Source organism: Schistocerca piceifrons, chromosome 8 (genome assembly GCF_021461385.2).
Source record: "Schistocerca piceifrons isolate TAMUIC-IGC-003096 chromosome 8, iqSchPice1.1, whole genome shotgun sequence".
Lineage (NCBI taxonomy): Eukaryota > Metazoa > Arthropoda > Insecta > Orthoptera > Acrididae > Schistocerca > Schistocerca piceifrons.
The window spans coordinates 95,436,350-95,458,280 of NC_060145.1; positions in this window are offsets into that span (position 1 = coordinate 95,436,350).

The following is a 21,931-nucleotide window of genomic DNA, read 5'->3' on the forward strand; positions in this document are numbered from 1 at the left end:
TGTTGAGTTTAGTTCGCCGGTAGGAATTTTGTGTGTGGTGGAACCGTTAAAAGAGAATGAAATATTGTATCAGGCGGGTTGCTTAGTGAAAAGAGGTGTGGTAAGCGTACAAGGAAAGGGTTAAAAGAAGGTACCTATTTCTATAGGTAATTTTAGCTTAGAAGACATATTAAGCAGAGTGGGTGTTAATCGCTAATGTGGATATCATGGAGGAAGAAGAATGGGACATGAGGTTGTCAGTCACGGGCGGACACCTTCGAAAATGCATAAAAAAAAGAAGTGAAGCTCCTAGAGGGAAGCAATAGGGAAAGCATGTAAAAATTAATTTTGGGATTTAAGGATTTATTTTTTTCCGAAAGGGACATTGCCAGATACGCATACTACGCAGCACCGCATACCAATGGGAAATTTAATCACCAATCTATCACAAACCACACGGAATACCGAGGAGGAATTTTGGAGGAATTTATCAATCAATAGCTGAGACATGGAATAGCTGAAGAAGGCAATAGTACTTGGGGGGGGGGGGGGGGGGCAAGAGTATTCGTCATGCCAAAAAAGGTAGGTTTTGTTGCGATTACAGACACCTAAATGCGAGAAACTTAACGGACGCCTACCCTTTGCCAAACATTACAGAAAGCTTGGATCATTTAGGGCAACTCAAGTATTTTCCAACAATGAATTTGAAGAGTGGTTATCACCAGAGAGACGTTGCACCACTGGATCGACACATAACAGCGTTTTAGGCATCATGGGGACACTAACAATTTAAAAGGCTGCCAATTGGTTTAAAAATGCACTTGCAACATTTCAAAGATTGCACGACGAAGTACTCAGAGGTTTAAAACCACGGCAATGTTTAGAGCACCTCGATGACATAAACGTCTATGAGAGTGATAGGGAAGAGCACGTGCAACGATTAAGGGAAGTATTCCTAAGGTTAAAAGCAGCGAAGTTAACACTGAGGACAGAAAAGTGTAATTTTGTTATGGAAGAGGTAGCATACCTAGGTCATATCGTAAATAAAGTTGGGGTTAAGACAGATTCAAGATTAATTAGAGCTGTACATGAATTTCCTGTACCAGAACCTGTAAAGGATTTGCAATCATTCTAGGGGTCGCAATCTAATTTGCAGATATTGCCAAACCGTTAACACAGTTTTAACAAATGGGTAATAAATTTGTGGTCAGAAGAGTGCTCACATGCTTTTAACGAGCTCAAAGAAACTTCAACATCGAGTCCGATTTTGGTATTTCCAGATTTTAATCGTGAATTTGTTTTATCATGTGGTCCTTTAACCATGCACTTGGCTATGTGTTACCACAAGAGGCAGAAGGCATAGAACATCTGGTAGCTTAGGCATCAAGAGAACTAGTTCCTAAATAATTCTAGAACGAAGAAGAGGCGTTAAGTCTTATCTGTGGAACTGCATATTTCAAATTAAATCTGTACGGTAAAAAGTTTAGAGTAATAACAGATGACGTAGCATTAAAATGATTGTTGTGGTTAAAGGATCCTTCTAGAGGTTGACGTGATGGGCAGCAAGGCTAAGTGAATTTGATTTCGAAGTCGTTAATAAACCTGGGAAGAAACGCAGAAATGCCATGGCTTAAGTAGAAAAGTAGCAGTATCTCATATTGGGGGTAGTGAGCGCAGGGAATGGCAAACTGCAACGAGAGCGGGTGACGACTGTAAGCAGTGTTTTAAGCAGTCAAAGTTTTGTATGCTGGATGGGTTGCTATGCAGAGAAACAAAGTTGGGACCCTGGGTAGTGGTACCAATGAAGCTAAGAATCAGAGTGCCATAAGAAGTTCATGATCACATCTTAGCTGGCGATGGAGGTTGCAGATCTACCAACAGAAGAGCAGCAGAAAGGTCTTGGTTGGGAAATAGGCAGACGGGCGTAAACCAGTATGTGCGGATTTGTATAGAGTGTGTACAGAGAACAGATTCGTGTTGAACAATAGCAGCATTGCAGAGATTACCTGAAGCACTAGCACCATTCAAATTTCTGGGGATTGATGTTTTAGGTCCATTCAATAAAACATCTACAGGGAATAAGTATGAACAACCATAGATCATTTTTCGAGAGCAGTGGCTCAAGCACTTGTGAATTGTTGGATACTGGAGTTTGGAGTGCCTGAAACAACGGCAGCAGACCAGGGAGCGAACTTCATGTCAGATCTATTCAAGGAATTGTGTAAGTTATTGAATGCAAAGAAGTTGAGGACGAGTCCTTTCCATCCACAAGCCAATGGAAGAACTGTATGCATAGGACAGTCGGGAAGATGCTTGGATACTATGTTCACTCACACCACACCAACTTGGATATCTGTTTGATGTATGTCGTCTCGGCCTACAGCTCAAAACAGTGTCCAAATACAGGTTTATCGCCATATGAAGTAGTATATGGTAGTAAAATGCCATCACCGTTTGAGATATTGAAAACGAAGAAGGGGAAGACTGGAGAGTCTTTTACGGAATTTGCCAGAGTGATTAGGGAAATTTGGAATAGAATACAGAGGGCAAGTAAACGAGCACTGGAGAAGCAGAAAGAAACAGTGGACCATACGGCAAAAATGCCACAGGATAAGGTAGGTCAATGGGTGATGCTATGAACTTCATATGCGCCGAAGGGAAAGATAAAGAAGTTTTTTGCAACGTGTCAAGTGCCATACCAAGTGGTAGAGATTACATCGCTAGTAAATGTCAAGATTCAGTTGCCCACGAGAACGACAACTGTACATGTAGGACGGTTGAAACCTTCTCAAGAGAATTTGGAGGTTATTCCAGGGATAGGAGATGTGGACCAGCAGGGGAGAGTGAGGAGAAAGGTATCGGAAGATGAACAAGAGGTTTTAAATGAAACGATAACGAGGGACCCGTATGGATTAAGGTCTAGGAGATAGCCATTTAATATTTTTCTTAGGTTAGGAGCACCAATTAATTTAAGGGGGAGGGAAGTAATAGGTATTCCTGCCCATATGTGAGGTGCAGAGAAGGGGAGATGATGTTGCTGGTAGCGGGGGTGGAAGCGTTACGGAAGCAGCACCTGGAAGGGGAGTGCTGTTTGCCAAGCAGGAAGACGTAGTGATCACCAGTCATCACTGGTTGAGACAGGTGGTATTCAATGCATGGGAGATGCGCAACGAGGTGAGAATATTGGAAGAAGCATTCGGCAAATCCCGTCAGGTAACGTAAAGGCATGGCATACCCCAAAGGAAGTGCCAGGGTATATGAGAGAGTGCATGGAGTATATGAGTAATTAAGGAGTGAGATGACCCAAGTACTGAGGGTTATTCCACATACACATAGGAAGAGGGTTTGGATCGACGCTGGAGGTATTCTTATGAGAACAGTAGTTGGTTCTGCTGGTGAGCAAGATATTCGAAGGGTGAACAACACAATAGAAGAGGTTAAGCAATGGGCAAAAGGAAAGTGAGTGACTGGCACACTCCGCAGATTGCAAGTTTAGAGAAGGAAGAATTGAATAACACACGACTATCACGACAACCGCCTGGAGAAGTAATGTGGCATGCCAGAGCTGCAGAAGAGGCAGTTGATCAGAACAGGGAGTAACAAACCGAAGTAGAAGTCTTAGCTAGTAGTTATGACAAAATGGTTGTAGTCCGTAGAACACGGAGTTTGGGAAGCAAGGGAGAAAGTAACAGAACTACAGGAGGTTATGCATCAGGCTGTAAGAGGTCGGCTAGGGGTAAACTTGTTGTCACCAGAGCAATATTTAGAGGGTCTAAGAAAAGTACAGAAGGAACTACCGCCAGATTTGGGTTGGTTTTAGAACCCGAGACAAAGACTTACCCTTTTGCTTCAAGGTAGCCACAGTATCAGTGAGAACTAATGGGGCGGACATTTACATTTCCGCTTCTATACCAGTAGCAGGAAAACAAGCGTGTCACGAGTCCTATTATAGTTCATGCGTATCCTATCAAGTGGGTGATATTGAAGAAATTTGTAAGGGTAAAAACGCAGCGACTGTTATTCATTGCGAAAGACAAGGAATGGAAGAAGCAAAGTTACAAAAATGCTATCGAGGGGAAATCAGTCTGCCCGAATGCGGTAATAAGAGAAGGGTACGGTTCGTCCGCAGTGAAATTGCTAATGGGACAAAGGGAGGTAAGAGAATGCAATAAAGAAGTGATCGAACAGGAATTGTACTTTCAGCAGGTCGAGGTGCATTGGTTGTACTCTATCTTTGACGAGATGGTAGTAGTGGCTAGTTGTTTCGAGCAGGGGAAGGTTAAGTCAGCAAAGAGGCTAGAATTAAACAGAAGTAGTTTGTTATTAAATGGAACAGCGTGAGAGATAATGGGGTCTATTTTCCGTCTGGTCGCCACGATTTCAGTGATAACTCACACGAATATTTCGCGCCGGCCGCTGTGGACGAGCGGTTCTAGGCGCTTCAGTCCGGAACCGCGGTGCTGCTACGGTCGCAGATTCAAATCCCACCTCGGGCATGGATATGTGTGATGTCCTTAGGTTAGTTACGTTTAAGTAGTTCTAAGTCTAGTCCCATAGTGCTTAAAGCCTTTTGAATTTTGGATATTTCGAAGCCTCATTTTTATTGGGCTGGGCATGGATATGTGTGATGTCCTTAAGTTAGTTAGGTTTAAGTAGTTCTAAGTCTAGGAGACTAATGACCTCAGTTGTTTAGTCCCATAGTGCTTAAAGCCTTTTGAATTTTGGATATTTCGCAGCCTCATCTTTATTGGGCTGGGCATGGATATGTGTGATGTCCTTAGGTTAGTTAGGTTTAAGTAGTTCTAAGTCTAGGGGACTAATGACCTCAGTTGCTTAGTCCCATAGTGCTCAAAGCCTTTTGAATTTTGGATATTTCGCAGCCTCATTTTTATTGGGCTGAGTAGCCCGTGGAAGTGGTGCCTGCCGCAGATCTAACCAGCTTAAATCATACTCTAGGGCCAAAACTAATGCATTCTATAAACAGACTTCTGAACAAGCAGGAAGGATGAGTCTCCCTGGAAACCTTCTTGCAGCATGTAAATTTATATCGGGAAAATCAGTATTGGAAAGAGACAACAGTATTGGCTTGTTTTGGTATGTAGAAGATGAAGCACAAGACTAGAGTTTTGAGTCAGCCGTCATTCGGATTCCAGTGTACTGGATGCCCTGAGCGCAAAAGCAGCAGAAGGAAGATGAGCACACAAGGGGGTAGTATTGAGGATAATTGAATCATTTTAGCTTGTAACTTCGGAATAGAGAGAAGTTATTGTGCAAAAAGGCTGGTATTGAAATAAGTTCCACGGTTCTGAGTTAAAGAGGAGAGCAAGGGGCCCTGTATAAATTCGTAAGATTAAGTGAAACGGTCAAGGAAACCAATTGTTAGAATAATTCTTAAGAGGTGAAACAGGGACAGAAACGCTGGTGGCCAGGAACTCTAGCGTAAAGGATAATCTAGTCTGGTCGACCCGCGGGACCAAGTCTCCTTAAAAAGGAGGGCAATGCAGTATATCGACCTCATTTTGTCAAAAAGGACGGCAGAGTGGAAGTGAGATGCAACAGAGACAGCCGCAGGCAGGCAAGTGTGTTATGCATTGAGAAGCAAAACACGGCTGACAGATACTGCGACGCAGAGCGAGGTGGATGAGGTATAGCAAAAGCTGATGCTGCAGTATGCTAGTGTAAGGTTGGAAGCCTTCCCTCACTTGCCACCACAGAAGTGTTTACAGTACGTGCCTTAAGCCCTAAACAGACATAGCCTGGAGTGTACAAACACTCAGCCATTGGTGCACTAAAATATTCTCATCTAAGTATCACAGCCTGCACCTGTGAACACACAGAGCCACACCCTGCAATGCAGTACGGAGCCCACTGTTTGACCACGGGACAGGTCAGCCTGCCCTGAGTCACGAGAGCAGAGAGCCGGCCGAATGCTGGAGGGAAGCCACGGCCGGCCCGTGGGATTGTCTACAGTGCTGGTCGTAGCCGGAGATGTTGAGTGATGTCACACTTGGCCCCGCTCTCTATTGTCTACTGTTTTGTATGACGCCTCCACCAAGCCGTTCCGAATGTACTACGGCCGAGAGCGGGTATAAAGAAGTTAATTAAACAAATTCACCGCCGTCCTGATGTCTCATTTCACTCTCCACGGCTGACAATCAAAGGATGATCTAACTTTGCTGTGTTTATGGCTTAAATATGTCAGCTAGACAAATGTATTCTCAAAATTACATTACTGTACATTAATTACTTTTTGGTGCTGCGATTTTGTTTCTGTCAGTGTATTAGTGCCTTTTACTCAGCAAAAGAAAGTGAGGGAACAGTGTGAACTTAATCAAAAGTATACTAAAACAACTCACACGTAAAAAAAAAAAAAAAAAAAAAAAAAAAAAAAAAAAAAAAAAGCAGTTCAATAAAACGTGTAACAGCAATTTCGCAAAGTGTGATTGCCCAGCATCTGATGGGGTGATTATCTGCAGTTTTCAGGGAATTGTGCACTTAAGAAGTGAAGCTTTTACTAAATACACATAAGTGAAAGTTGTCTCTATTAAATTATCTGCCAATTTCTGTTAGGCATTAAGAATTTTGCAGTGTTTTTACAGAGTAGCGTGGAATCTGTAATCACTTTGAATTTCACACTTTAGCAGCTTTTAGAACGACCTTGTCTTCATTACACAGTCATCACAAATATAATCTTGAGTAGTCTTCTTCAATACATGTAGCATGATTGCAAACAGAGTACCGAACACACCCATATCACAACTCATTGCCTTTATCTACTTCACCACCGATGCAGCATAACTCCTTAGGTTCATTATTACCAGTAGGTATTGATTTAAATGTGCCAGTGAAGTGATTATCATAGTCATCGTCATCGTCATCATAACAATTGATGGAAACATCCAGTCCCTCCGATGACTGAAGTTTCCTCCTTACTTTTCGTTATCTTTATCTTTTTTTCTGTCTGCTCAGGAATGTGTACACGTGCAGCGGTTGGACAGATATATGGAAAGACCGTGAGAAAAGCATGCTTCAACATAAATACTGTTGCTAGCCAAGCCTGCAAGTTGCGCCGTGGTATTTGAATGTGGCTTCTGCCTAATGTCCTCAGTACTTTGTAATTGGTAGCCATGTCAGAACAGTGTTTCTGTGAAGTTGTGAGTGCATTATGTCGGAGATACCTGAATTCGAACGTGGGCAAATCCTCGGTGCGCGTATGGCGTGTCCTTCCATAATCAAGATAGGTGAAGTGTTTGGTGTCGCAGGAGACACGGCATCACAGACTCATATGGCATACGACGAAAGCGGAGAAACATTATCCGCAAAGTCACAATGCTACGAAAGTGTGTGATCAGTGATCGTCACTGAAGACCACAGCTGCAAAGGTCACAGCAGAACTGAAAGTCGCACTTGCGAACCCTGTCAGCACCGAAACAAGACGAGCACTGTTCCATACGCAGGGGACTGCACGGCAAGCAGGAATTCCAAAAACACACATCAGAGACGCAAAGCCGCGCGGGGTAGCCATGCGGCCTTGGGCGCCTTGCAACGGTTCGCGCTGCTCTCCCCCGTCAGAAGTTCGAGTCCTCCCTCGGGCATGGGTGTGTGTTGTCCTTAGCGTAAGTTATATTAAGTAGTGTGTAAGCCTAGGGACCGATGACCTCAGCAGTTTGATCCCACAGAACTCACCACAAATTTCCAAGACACGCAAATGCGCGTAGCTGGAAAACGTGGTGCTGAGGTCACCAAACCTGGACTATGGATGAATGGAAGAAAGTCTTTTGGTAGGATGAGTCTTGTTTCGCAGTCTCCAACTTCTGGCCGAGTTTACGTCCCAAGATTGAAACATGGTGCATGGGGGCTTAATTAAAAAGATAAGACTAATATTAATGAATAAATGCCAGATGCTTTGTCGACTGTACCTCTGAGCAAGAGGGATTATTATTAAAGAAAACCGTAATACCTTTTTACCTCATTATATATTGACGAAAATATTCCATTACACCAGCATCATAAATCAAAAGACCATTTCCTTTCTCAAATATATTCTGACAATTGCATCTTCTTCCATCTATACATTACACCAAGCGAACAGTACAACATTACGAAGTCTCGTAACCGGTTGGCCCTGACTATTATCAGCACACAATCTGAATGCATAAAATAAAAATAAAGAATGACAAGGAATTGCCATTAACACAATTGATTAATTAAGTCCTCTGGAACTATAAAAGCTACGAAACAACAAAGCACAAGTGTAACTGTTCTGTGTATGGTAGTGTTACTCAACGTACATGTATCTGGCTCAGTTCTTTCTCAATACGACAAAATATTTTAAACACCATTTACAATGAACTAATTGAAAAACCAGAAATACTATAATTGCACATATAAACCAGAATTACAAGTCTAATAAATGAACACGAGCTAGATGCTTTGTTGACTGTACCTGTGAGCAAGAGGGATTGTTATTAAAGAAAACTGTAATACCTTTTTACCTCATTATATATTGACGGAAATATTCCATTACACCAGCATCATAAATCAAAAGCCCATCTCCTTTCTCAAATATATTCTGACAATTGCATCTTTTCCATCTATACATTACACCAACCGAACAGTACAACAGTTCAGTCAACACTCCGATCGTCTACTGTCTCGCCCAACAGAACAACGACTGCTCTCGATTGAACTACTACTGCGCCAGTGGAGGCGGCGGAATAATAATCTTTGGCGCAATCTCTGGCGCTGTGACTCAGTGTAGCCACCTTTCAATGGTTCGGGGATTTGGTGATGGTTTGGGCAGCTATATCGTGGTATTTCATGGGCCCCACGGTGAGTCTGCACTGTCGTTCTACAGGCAACGAATATGTAACAATTTTGGCTGATTTGGTTCATCCAGATGGTGACCCAGTATTCCAAGGTGACAGGGCCTCTGTTCGCACAGCTCTCATCGTCGACGACCGGTTTACGAGCACTAGGACGAAATGTCGTCACTCCCCTGGGTACCACAGTCACCAGATCGTCACACTGTTGAGCCTTTGACTTGAACTTTGGAGGGAATGGTGCGTGATAACTGTTCACCTCCACCATTGTTACCTGTACATACGGCTGTTTTGCAGGAATAATGATATAAGGTTCCGTTGGAAACCTTACCAAACCGGTACTTATTCATTCCAAGACGACTGGAAGCTGTTCTTACATCCTATTAGGCATGGCAACGTGTTGTTTTTACATATTTTTGCCCACCGCCTACACGTCTCTCCCATTCTTATTCTTCAACATAGTCATTTGTTATCGTTCCTTGTTCTTGTTTCTTCCTTTGATCTTCTTCCCGCTTTTTTCCCCACGGGGCTGCGTAGCTGTTCTCTTTCAACGCACCATTACCACCGTTTGCCATTACATACAGATACTAACGCGGTCGGATTCCGTATGAAGCGCCAAAGAAATTGGTATAGGCAAGCGTATTCAAATACTGAGATATGTTAACAGGCAGAATATGGCGCTGCGGTCGGCAAAGCCTATATACGACAAGTCTCTGGCGCAGTTGTTAGCTACAATGGCGGGTTATCAAGATTTAAGTGAGTTTGAACGTGGTGTTACGGTTGGCGTACTCAGCGTCTCCGAGGTAGCGATGAAGTGGGGATTTTTCCGCACGACCATTTCACGAGCGTACCCTGAATATGAGGAATCCGGCAAAACGTCAAATCTCCGACATCGCTGCGGCCGGTAAAGGATCCAGTAAGAAAGGGACCAACGACGACTGAAGAGAATCTTTCAACGTGACACAAGTGCAACCCTTCCGCAAATTGCTGCAAATTTCAGTGCTAGGCCATCAACAAATGTCAGCGTGCGAACCATTCATCGAAACAGCATCGATATGGGCTTTCGGAGCCGAAGGCCCACTTGTGTACCCTTGATGACTGCACGACCCAAAGCTTTACGTCTCGCCAGGGCACGTAAACACCGACGTTAGTTGTTGATGACTGGATTCCAGGAGGACAACGCTACACCCCACACGTCCAGGATTGCTACAGAGTGGCTCTAGGAGAACTCTTCTGATTTTAAACACGTCCGCTGGCCACCAACCTCCCCAGATATGTACGTTATTCACATGGTTCAAATGGCTCTGAGCACTATGGAACTTAACTTCTAAGGTCATCAGTCCCCTAAAACTTAGAACTACTTAAACCTAACTAACCTAAGGACATCACACACATCCATGCCCGAGGCAGGATTCGAACCTGCGACGGTAGCAGTCGCGCGGTTCCAGACTGTAGCGCCTAGAACCGCTCGGCCACATAGGCCGGCCATGTACATTATTGATCGTATCTGGGATGCCTTGCAATGTGCTGTTCGGAAGGGATATTCACCCCCTCGTACTCTTACGGATTTATGGATAGCCCTGCAGGATTCATGGTGTTAATTCCCTCCAGCACTACTTCAGACATTAGTCGAGTCCATGGCACGTCGTGCTGCAGCACTTCTGCGTGCTCGCCGGGGCCATACGCGATGTTGGACACTTGTACCAGTTTCTTTGGCTCTTCATTGTATTTACAATGCAAATCCATGCAATAGGACGATGAATTTCAGTTTTATAATAACATACTCACTTAACAGTAAAGTAGGACTAAGCATGATCTTACATTCTTATTTTCTGTATGCCGACAATGATAAGAAATTAGCCTGTTTTGTTTTCTTCACGCTAAGCACTTCGCAGCACAAACGGTGCATGCCTCGCTGTTTCTGTTTGTTACTTACAGGAATCAGAAGAGGGCAACAATAGTTGGAAACGTCATGTTTATCGCCACATGTGACGCTACACTACTTCTGCGTATTCGCGTTTTCTACATAGTCTTCCATCTTCCGAAATATTCACTCTCGAGCCGCAGTACTGATAAGCGATGTTTTTTTTTAAACATTCCCGGTTGTCTAGTCTAATCTGAGCAGTTTGTTACGGAATCTTTCTGTTGCGCAGGCAGCGCGCTCTAATATCACACGTTCCACACTAAGAACAATGCTCCCCTTATCCATATGAAGGACGCTAGACTTAACACCACTCCCGACTGTTGACGAGTTTGCGCGATAATCCTCGACATAGGAAACGGCGCCAGATGTTTGTGGTATGTAACAGAACACCGCAAATAGCTTAACTATGGGAAGAGCACGATTCGAGCGAAAAGTAAAGAGGATCGGTATCGGAACCTTTATAAACTGCTGGAAAATTAACGTCACTATATGTGTAGTACCAAATATGTCTCAAATCAAAGTTTCTTCTTAAAATTTGATCTTTTTGCTTTAATCGTAATTCAGCTCAGCCACTTTCGCACTTCATGTAACTGTAACACTTGGAAGGAAACCAAACAGTAAGCTCACATACTTCACTTGTCTTCGTGTAACAATATTAAATGGAACTGCACTCTCGGACAACTCACATTTAAGAAAGAAAAAGCATGGCACGAAAATAATATGTATTTTATATAATTGCCAAAGGAGTTATATATTTGAAGTATAGCGTTATCGAACGTGTATTGTGATGTATTGTTTTCTAAATAGTCCATTATAGTTTAGAAGGCATAATGAGACCAACTTATTACAATTGATATTAGCTTAGAAAGGGGAAAGTGTCACTCGTACTAAAATGTTGGCTAAATCATTCAATCATACTGGAGCTGAATTTTAAAGAAAGAAAAAATTCGTTCACCTTAGACAGCACTGTGTTTGACTGCCTAAGTGAAGTTTGGCGATACGTTTAACAATACTGACGCAGACACCGCTTTCTGAGAACATTTAGATGTTAGACGCGCTAGAATAATTCTCCAGCTGACGAGTACGTCGTATACGAATACGTCATTCGTAAAATACCGTTACAGTTCAACCGTCAGATAGTAAATTAACTTATGTAATGGTATGCACAAGGTTCAGTAGATTTGTAAAGCGGTTCGAACTGTATACCGTTTCAAATTTTTAACGGATTTTCAATCTGTGTTAACATACATCACTTTAGTGACTAGAAAGGCAGATAGAGGTAAAACCTGTCCACTAATTTCTTTACGATGTTATTGTCGATACTGTTAGAGGCCGGACTTTGCCGAACCGGCGACATTACCACAAATGTAGCAGTTACAGACCTACAAAGATGAGGAATGTGCTCAGCCCTGACCCACATTCGTCTCTGCCTGCTTTATAGCTGAAAGCTGATGATTACGTAATTGATCAGCAGTGTCATCATACTCCAAGACGTTTCAGTGCAATCACGTCATTGACAATACTGAATGTATTGTTCTTATGTGCTGAGAAATGTCTGCCTCTGTTGTGTGGAATCAGAACGGCCTAATATCTCTTCGTCCAGACGGGGTTCGAACTGGCGTCCTCCGAAATGCGCGTCCAGTGTGCACGGCGCCGCTTCCCTCCCCCCTTGGTAGCTCAGTAGTTACAATGCAGTCCCGCATACAAATAAACGTAGAAGTGTCAAATTTTGTCTTGGAAGATGGTGTTCACGACAATTTTCAGGTGTCTGCGTTACTACGAGGCGTGCTTGAATGTTACAGTTGATCTGAATCGTCGGGATTTGTACATACCTTAGGAGCCTACAGTAATAACTCAAGGAGAGCTTAGGCGATGGCGTTGACAGTTTAAAAGTGGCCACGTAAACACGCATGACGAATATTGTGGCATGCCCAGTATCCAGACCGATGAAATTGATGTACGTTTGGCAATTCGCTAATGAATTTCGCCATACTGGTCGCACCAGTAATTACAAGCATTTCCGGGAAAGGCAGATTGTGTGGAAGATGGGATCGATATTCTGCAAATCACACTTAAGTGCCTGGCAGAGGGTTCATCGAACCACGTTCACAATCATTCTCTATTACTCCACTCTCGAACAGTTCGCGGAAAAAACGAACAGCTATACCTTTCCGTACTAGCTCTGGTTTCCCTTATGGTGATCGTTTCTCCCTACGTAGGTCGGCGTCAGCAAAACATCTTCTCATTCGGAGGATAAAGTAGGGGATTGAAATTTCATGAGAAAATCCCGCCGCAAAAACGCGTTTGTTTTAATGATGTCCACCCCAAATCTTGTATCACTTCAGTGACACTCTCTCCCCTATCTGGCGATAATACAAAACGTGCTGCCCTTTTTTGAACTTTTTCGATGCACTCCGTCAATCCTACCTGATAAGGACCCCACACTGCGCAACAGTATTTCAAGTGAGGACGGGCAAGCGTAGTGTAGGCAATCTCTTTGGTAGATCTGTTATATTTTCTAAGTATTCTGCCAGTAAAACACAGTCTTTGGTTTGCCTTCCCCACAATATTTTCTATGTATTCTTCCCAGTTTAAGTTGTTCTTAATTGTAAATCCTAAATATTTAGTTGAATTTACGGCCATTTTATTTGATTCATTTATCGAGTAACTGAAGTTTAACAAATTCCTTTTAGTTCAAAAATGGCTATGAGCACTATGGGACTTTACATCTGAGGTCATCAGTCCCCTAGAACTTAGAACTACTTAAACCTAACTAACCTAAGGACATCACACACATCCATGCCCGAGGCAGGATTCGAACCTGCGACCGTAGCGATCGCGCGGTTCCGGACTGAAATGCCTAGAACCGCTCGGCCACTCCGGCCGGCATTCCTTTTAGTACTCGTGTGGATGGCCTCACACTTTTCGTTATTTAAAATCAATTGGCAATTTCTGCACCTCACAGATATCTTTTGTAAATCGTTCTGCAAATTTTTTTGACCTTCTGATAACTTCTTTAGTCGATAAACGACACCGTCATCAGCAAAAACCTATGACGGCTGCTCAGATTGTCTGTTACATCGTTTATACACATCGTAACAGCAAAGAGTCTATACCACTTCCTTGGTGAACGCCAGATATCACTTCATTTTCTTGATACAATAATTTACCAGCAGCCGTATGTATTGTAGAAGGCGACATAGAATGGTCACCACGAGCCGTTGCATAGCGATTTGACTCACGGATCCAGTTATATGGCTCCTTCCGTGTATAGCGATTTTACGACTAAGACGTGTGGGGCCTGAAGATGGCATCAATGTAACGCCGAAACCGGTAGCATATAAGAAGTTCATAAAACAAATTTCTACAACACATACGGCTGCTGGTAAATTATTGTATCAAGAAATACATGCCAGCTGTTGTCCCACAGTCCATAATGGATCAACAAAGAAACCACTTCTGTTTTACTCCATGACTTCCCGTCAATTACTACGAACTGTTACCTCTCTGGCAGGAAATCACGAATCCAGTCACATAACAGACTATATATCATAAGCACACAGGTTCACTACAAGCCGCTTGTGAGGAACAGTGTCAAAAGCCTTCCGGTAATCCAGAAATACGGAATACATTTGAAATTCCTTGTCAATAGCACTCAACACTTCGTGTGAGTAAAGAGCTAGTTGTCCTTCACAACAACGATATCTTCTAAACCCGTGTTGTTTGTGTCAATAGACCGTTTTCTTCGAGGTAATTCATAATGTTCGAACAGAATAAATGTTCCAAAATGCTGCTGCATGTTGACGTTAATGATATGGACCTGTAATGTAGTGGATTACTCCTGCTACCTTTCTTGAATATTTGTGTGACCTGTGCAACTTTCCAGTCCTTGGGTACGTATCTTTCGTCGAGCGAGCGGTTGTATATGATTGTTAAGTATGGAGCTGTTGCATCAACATAGTCTGAAAGGAACCTAATTGGTATACAGTCTGTACCAGAAGACTTGTTTGTGTTAAGTGGTTTAAGTTGCTTTGCTACTCCGAGGATATCTACTTCTACGTTACTCATGTTGGCAGTTGTTCTTGATTACAATTGTGGAATATTTACTAAATATTTACTTCGTCTTCTTTGGTCTAAGGTGTCCTACGGCAGTTTCACAATTCTGGTAGCATCTCAACAAAACTATTTTGTTAATCGGTATATCATCAAAGTTTCTTGATTCGAATTCTGGAATATTTACTTCGTCATCTTTGGTGAAGGAATTTCGGAAGGCTGTGTTTATTAACTCTGCTTTAGCAGCACTGTCGTCGATAGTATTTCCGTTGTTATCGCGCAGAGAAGGTATTGATTGTTTCTTGCCGCTAGCATACTTCACATAGCTACGACCAGAATCTCTTATAAATTTTCCGCCAGGTTTCGAGACAAAGTTTGGTTGTGGGACCTATTATAAGCATTCGCATTAAAGTCCGCGCTAAATTTCGAGCGTCTGTAAAAGAGCTCCAATCTTGGAGATTTTACGTCCGTCTAAATTTGGCATGCTTTTTTCGTTGTCTCTGCAACAGTGTTCTGACCCGTTTTGTGTACCAAGAGGGATCAGTTCCGTCGTTTCTTAATTTATTTAGTATAAATATCTCAACTGCTGCCGACACTGGTCTATACTTACATTGTTAATTTGGAAGGAGTGGAGATTGTCTCTCAGGCAGACGTCAAGCGAATTTTTATCTGCTTTTTTGAGTAAGTATTATATTTTTAGTTTATTTTTGGGGGATTTGGGGATTTCGATATTCAATCTCGCTACGACAAACCTGTGTTCACTAGTCCCTGTATCCTGTTTGATGACTTAACTCAGGTCAAGTGTGTTTTCACAACCGTTTACTATTCGCGTGGACTCATGAACTAACGCAGAATGAACAGAACATTGAACTAAGTGGTACTATCCAACTTCGCCATAACCAGAAAAAAAAATCAGTTAATGTCCTTACTGGAGTGGCAAAATTATGTCTGCTGTTTTCTGAGACAGAAATGGCTTACTCGTAATTTGGTTCTCTCTGTGGCAGGTAGGTCAACAGTGACCCTCAGTGGACTGTGACGTATCATCCCAAATAGACTGTACTGGAGACTGTCGTCAGGTCCATTTCTCCTCCACGACATCCTGCGTCCACACAGTGTTGCCCGTACCGATGCCAAAAGTCAGCATTTCCTTTGGGAACTCTTCGAATCCCGACACTACTATCCTCGCCTCAACCCAGTGACCAGTGTTGCCAACTTTTCAAAACGAAACAAGCAAAGTTTTTCTATAACAAGAATCCAGAAAAAGCTAAAATGAAAGAAGTTGTATTACTGTGCAGTTTTATTTTTGCAATATTTTTTTTGTACGATATGCATTGGAAATAAAAGCCCATTTTAAAACACTAGGATATTTTGACTTGAAAATGGGTTCCTTCATGTCAGTTCCTTTTTCAAAACTTTCTGTTTCTCACAGTAACAATGTAAATAAAGTGTCTGATAGATATTTACCAAACTTCACGATATCTGCTTTGTAATATTACATTATTTCTTACACTTAGCTAACTACTGCACTGGAAAGAAGTTCATTGTTTTTCTCCTCAGTTCAGTAGCTGAACTATGTCTGTTGCAACTGGAAGCGTATGATTTCTGATATTTTCTGCAAAAATAAAAGTCTGTTTATCTTGGAAAAGCTCCCTTCATTATTGTGAAGTTGTGATACTTTGCAGATGTCAGCTATGCTGCAACAGTTTTTGCTGTAACGCCCTCAACTGTTTATATTTCGTATTTAAGTTTTTTGTCTTGCGCATGTGTATGCTGATGAGCCTGAAACACATACCAGCACGACTTTAGTTTGCTTTTTTGTGTTTTTTAATTGAATCTAAAAATACATTTTCAAGGAATATTAAAGCATGTCTTGAAATCTTAGTTCAGTCTAAATAATTTTCCTTTAATTAACACGGACTTACTGCTTCCATGTTCACAAGTAAAAAAGCCAGTAGGAAAAGAGCCAAATGACTGTGAAAAAAGCCATAGTTACGGACCCCAGTTACATCAATCATTTGCCAGCTGAATGTTATTAAAAAGAAGCCAGAAGTAGCTCTAGAAAAGCTGATATGGCAACACTGCCAGCAACTGTCTACCTCTTCTTGCCCTTTAAACAGTGAGTTAGTAGACAATGGTTTTGAAGATGACGAGGACTGTCGTTCTCAACTGGTTCAGTTTATGGACGGAGAACTTCCACACAGAGGGGGTGAATAAGCTAGTGAAACGTTGTGAAAGGTTCTTAGAACTCACCGGCGATTACGTGATACAGTGAAGTAACTATGTGGGAAACTGAAACCACCAACAAAGCTTGTAACATCGGAAATGCAGATAAAACACTTCTGCTCATCCAGAATTTTTCGCCATTTAATATCCGTTGATAACTTTTACTGTACTTCTGCTTCTGAATATGTAAGTTTTATACAGAAACTATAGTCAATATGTAATGGATGTAATACTGTATTTATTTCTGACTGCTTATAACTGATTGTAATTATAATGAAAACTTTGTAAATTGCTGGGTAACAGCCAAGGGAACTTAATTTAAATGTATCGATAGCAACGACGAAATGGCAGTAGCTGTGCCGTTGTTTATCTTTGCGTGTCTAGAGTGTCTGCCGCGCTGCGACGAGAGAGGAAGCAGAGCAGCTTGAGTGATGACTGTTCGGCGCTCTCGCAGACGCGGGGTGCAGCTATGCTCGCGTCAGTGTAGACGCGCCTGATCTGTTAACCCGCGAGTATTGAGAGAACGGTAGGGGTGGGCAGCCGGAGGAAGCCGCAATTCTAACTAAGGCCTGTCACATAATTACCCGTGGCTCTGGAGACGACTCGGGGTTCTTCTCATCGAGAAGCAGCAGAGGCAAAGCGGCAGCTCAGCTTTGTCGTCGGCTACATTCTTCGTTCTCCGCACAGTTACAACATCGTAAGACTCTTTCGTGAAAAATTAGAACCTTGTGGAGGCATTACACAGTGGGATTCCTTCCACAAAGTATGACTGACTTGAATAATAACGTTTAATAGCTAAAACTTGTAGCGCAACTGTGTTGCCACTCTTCTCAGGCATTGTTACCAAGCACGGAGCCTTTCCTTTCCATGCAGTCACCGAGTGTCGTAAATACAGGGTGATTCAAAAAGAATACCACAACTTTAAAAATGTGTATTTAATGAAAGAAACATAATATAACCTTCTGTTTACATCATTACAAAGAGTATTTAAAAAGGTTTTTTTTCACTCAAAAACAAGTTCAGAGATGTTCAATATGGCCCCCTCCAGACACTCGAGCAATATCAACCCGATACTCCAACTCGTTCCCCACTCTCTGTAACATATCAGGCGTAACAGTTTGGATAGCTGCTGTTATTTCTCGTTTCAAATCATCAATGGTGGCTGGGAGAGGTAGCCGAAACACCATATCCTTAACATACCCCCATAAGAAAAAATCGCAGGGGGTAAGATCAGGGCTTCTTGGAGGCCAGTGATGAAGTGCTCTGTCACGGGCTGCCTGGCGGCCGATCCATCGCCTCGGGTAGTTGACGTAAACTGTTTATACCAACGTTTAATACACCACCTATCAGGAGGTTTAACACCATACTTCGTTCGAAATGCACGCTGAACAACTGTCGTCGATTCACTTCTGCCGTACTCAATAACACAAAAAGCTTTCTGTTGAGCGGTCGCCATCTTAGCATCAACTGACGCTGACGCCTAGTCAACAGCGCCTCAAGCGAACAAATGTACAACTAAATGAATCTTTATAGCTCCCTTAATTCGCCGACAGATAGTGCTTAGCTCTGCCTTTTGTCGTTGCAGAGTTTTAAATTCCTAAAGTTGTGGTATTCTTTTTGAATCACCCTGTATATAAAAATTTATTGACTATTTACTGCCAGTTTTGTGTGTTTGCTAATCACCAGTTTCAGTCAAATTTTCTGCCTCAGTGACAGTTCATTTTTGTATTGCATAATAAAAGCTAAGTAATTTGCAATTCTGAGTATTAACTTCATTCACTTAAAGTAACATAAAATTACACTGGCAAAACTAATAACTAAAGATATAGCACAAATTAAGAGTGTGCAATTTCATTGATTCTGTATTTCTTCTGCTGGCTTAGTATGTATTTTACTGTTGTTTCTTTAAAAGTAACACCAATTGTTCATTTGCTTAAAGTAAATTCAGTTCACTCTTTCAATAATCGAAAGTAAATTCCTTGCTTTTTTCTGAATTTTGCATTACATTACACTGAGGAAACTGAAAGTCGTTTTTTACAAAACGAAGTTTTAGTGAACGCCAGTCATGAATTTAACAATTAACTTTATTTAACTTTACTTTAAAAATTCAGTATTTCAGAATAAGTAACTGAAAACTAAGTGATTTCTAGAATGAGATTTTCACTCTGCAGCGGAGTGTGCGCTGATATGAAACTTCCTGGCAGATTAAAACTGTGTGCCCGACCGAGACTCGAACTCGGGACCTTTGCCTTTCGCGGGCAAGTGCTCTACCATCTGAGCTACCGAAGCACGACTCACGCACGGTACTCACAGCTTTACTTCTGCCAGTATCCTGTGGTTTCTGATTTATTTATTTTCTCGTAAAGTGTCGTGAAGAAGCGTGACAACCTTCTGTTGCCACGCCAGCGATTATTTGCTTATATTTCTTTGCCATTACCTTTCTTAAGATTAAGGAGATTCCTTGCCTTAGTGCCTGGCGACCGTTTAATTATCCCCTTATTAGCTCATCAGTAATTTTTTTGTATTATCAGTAATTTTTGCAGTAAATATTACGTGTTACCCTTTCCCCCGTGTGTGGTTCGTGCGTGATTGTACTATATTTTACCCATTTTAAAATTATCATCAGTATTTAAATCAGATTTAGAATAGATTCTTCCTTCAGAAGGGGCTGTTGTACACTTTCCTCCAACTATCCGGTTTTATTTTCCTTCGGTGACGATAGCCTTAATCAATGTAAAATTTCACTGGGCTTATGCGATCACGGTCGGTTACATCGCAGTAGGTTGATTACAAAGGAGGAGGTAACAACGTTTTTCTGATGAATCATTTTGTTATTCCCGAATGCCACTAACTTTCTGATTCAGATTCATAGTTATGGGATATTGCTGATAGGTTAAAAGGATAACGATAAATCCATACGTAAAAGTTATTTCCAAAATCGTAGTTATCTGTAGAGAAACACACATAAGTAATTGCGCGTATCTGTATTGCAGTAATGGCACCAGAATGATACAGCAGCTCACAAATCGCAACCATTAGGCCTAAAAATTTTGTAACGTGTTGTGCTTTCGGTGGTACAGTGGAGGTGAGCCGTGTATCGACTGGTGCTACACCTTGTGTTTAGATTGCATTGGTTTTCCTTTTCTTCCCCTGACATGTTTGTTTGATATGTTGTCTGTCGTTAAGTGGCTGCTTGGTTGTCTTTTCCTTCTGCTATCGATATCTGCATTTTTGCTTCAGGGAAACTGCTATGGAGGAAGTGAGATCTTTGACCGGTTGTAACCTCATGTAGCGGCGCGGAAGTAGGGGCGTTACGCGCAGAGAGAGTGTGGTGGACACGGGAGTTCAGTGTGGCTCTCCAGCGCGAAGCAGGCGTGGTCGGTTGTACCGAGTCGCCACGTGAGGTATGTCGGTTGTGTGTAACGAGCGGGTCGAGTTGACGGAAGAGCTCCCCGCGTGTTGGTTGTATACGGAATCGCCCCACAAGTAGTTGTTGTTCATTTCGCCTTGGTGGGACGTTAACAGGCTTCTTTAAGTCCTCCGTTTCAACACTGGAGTTTAAAAGGAGACACCTAACATGGAGTGGTCACTAACCGTCAACGTTGCAGAAAGACGTGAACTGCGGTGATAGAGCGTGTTGTCGCGTGACCGTGGCGTGTTGGGTACGCTGGCGACGCGTGCGCGGTCGGATGTGTGGATCCTTGCCATCGGAGGTCGTGTACTGCCTGTTCGAGCATAATTGCAAGTTAAGTTCGTGGAAGGTTTAATCATTAAGTAATAAATTTGTGTAACCAGCTTTTCTTCTGCCTTGTGGCCTCCGACGACCGGGTTTCCTGTCCCTGGCACCAGTGCAAGTGAAGAGTGATCTTTCCTCCTCTTGTTACTGTCCGATGGGTGGTGTAGTTTTGGCAGTTTGTTTCGCTATTCTGTCGTGGGTTATGAGGAAATTCATGCTTCTTGTTGGTTGATCATGTGGTCGCTCATTCAGGACTGTGTGGTGGAATGTTCCCTTGCACGAGGTTAGCTCTAATTATGTCAGCAAGTTAAGCCATCTTACAACAAGTTTTCGCTGGCTGAAAGTCGGTGCAGTGACCAGCCTGAGATTGGCAATTGTGTTTACGGGCGTATTGAAATTGGTCAGTATTCTGTCTAGCCTGAGCATCCCTGCTATAAATTACTTTGATTGTCGTTAGCGGCGTGTTTTAAAAGGTAGTTTATTGCTGTACTGCTAGCTTCTGTTTTTTTATTTTAAACTGTTTTATTGCTATAAATTGATTGCCGTTAGCGGCGTGTTTTAAAAGGTTGTTTATTGCCGTACTGCTAGCTTCTGTTTTTTTAAGAAATTTTTTTTATACTGTTGTATTGCTATAAATTAGTTGCTTGCCGTTAGCGGCGTGTTTAAAAGGCTGTTTATTGCCGTAATGCTAGTTTCTGTAAGATACGAATAAAACATTTGTGAAAATCTAAACTCGACAGTAAAGTACTAGAAATCTGTCCCCGTTCCCAACTTGTGGTGTGGCTTGTAGTAACCGTAACCACTGTGTGTGTCAGGAGGGTTCTTAGCTTTACTCCTGGAGGAGGCCGAGTTGATAATTGTAACGTTACGCATATGTAGGCGAGCTATTTGGCCACCTAGAATTTGTAGGAGGTAAGTAAAATTTGTTTTGTACGACTAAACGATAATCGACGAGCCAAGGCCTGTTCGAGCAAAGCGACTGGTATGGCTGTGCACACACAGGTACAAAAACGAACAGAGCCTATTAGGAAATGGGTAAAACCCTATGTGGGCAATTTCGACGACCGTCGTTCGCTAAGGAGGACACAAGATGCACCATCGATGGCGGAGTTCAAGGCATTCCAATTTATAGCTGTTTACAGCTCTTGGAAATTCTGTAATAAATCACAGTTCCATAATAAAGCAAATCTGAAA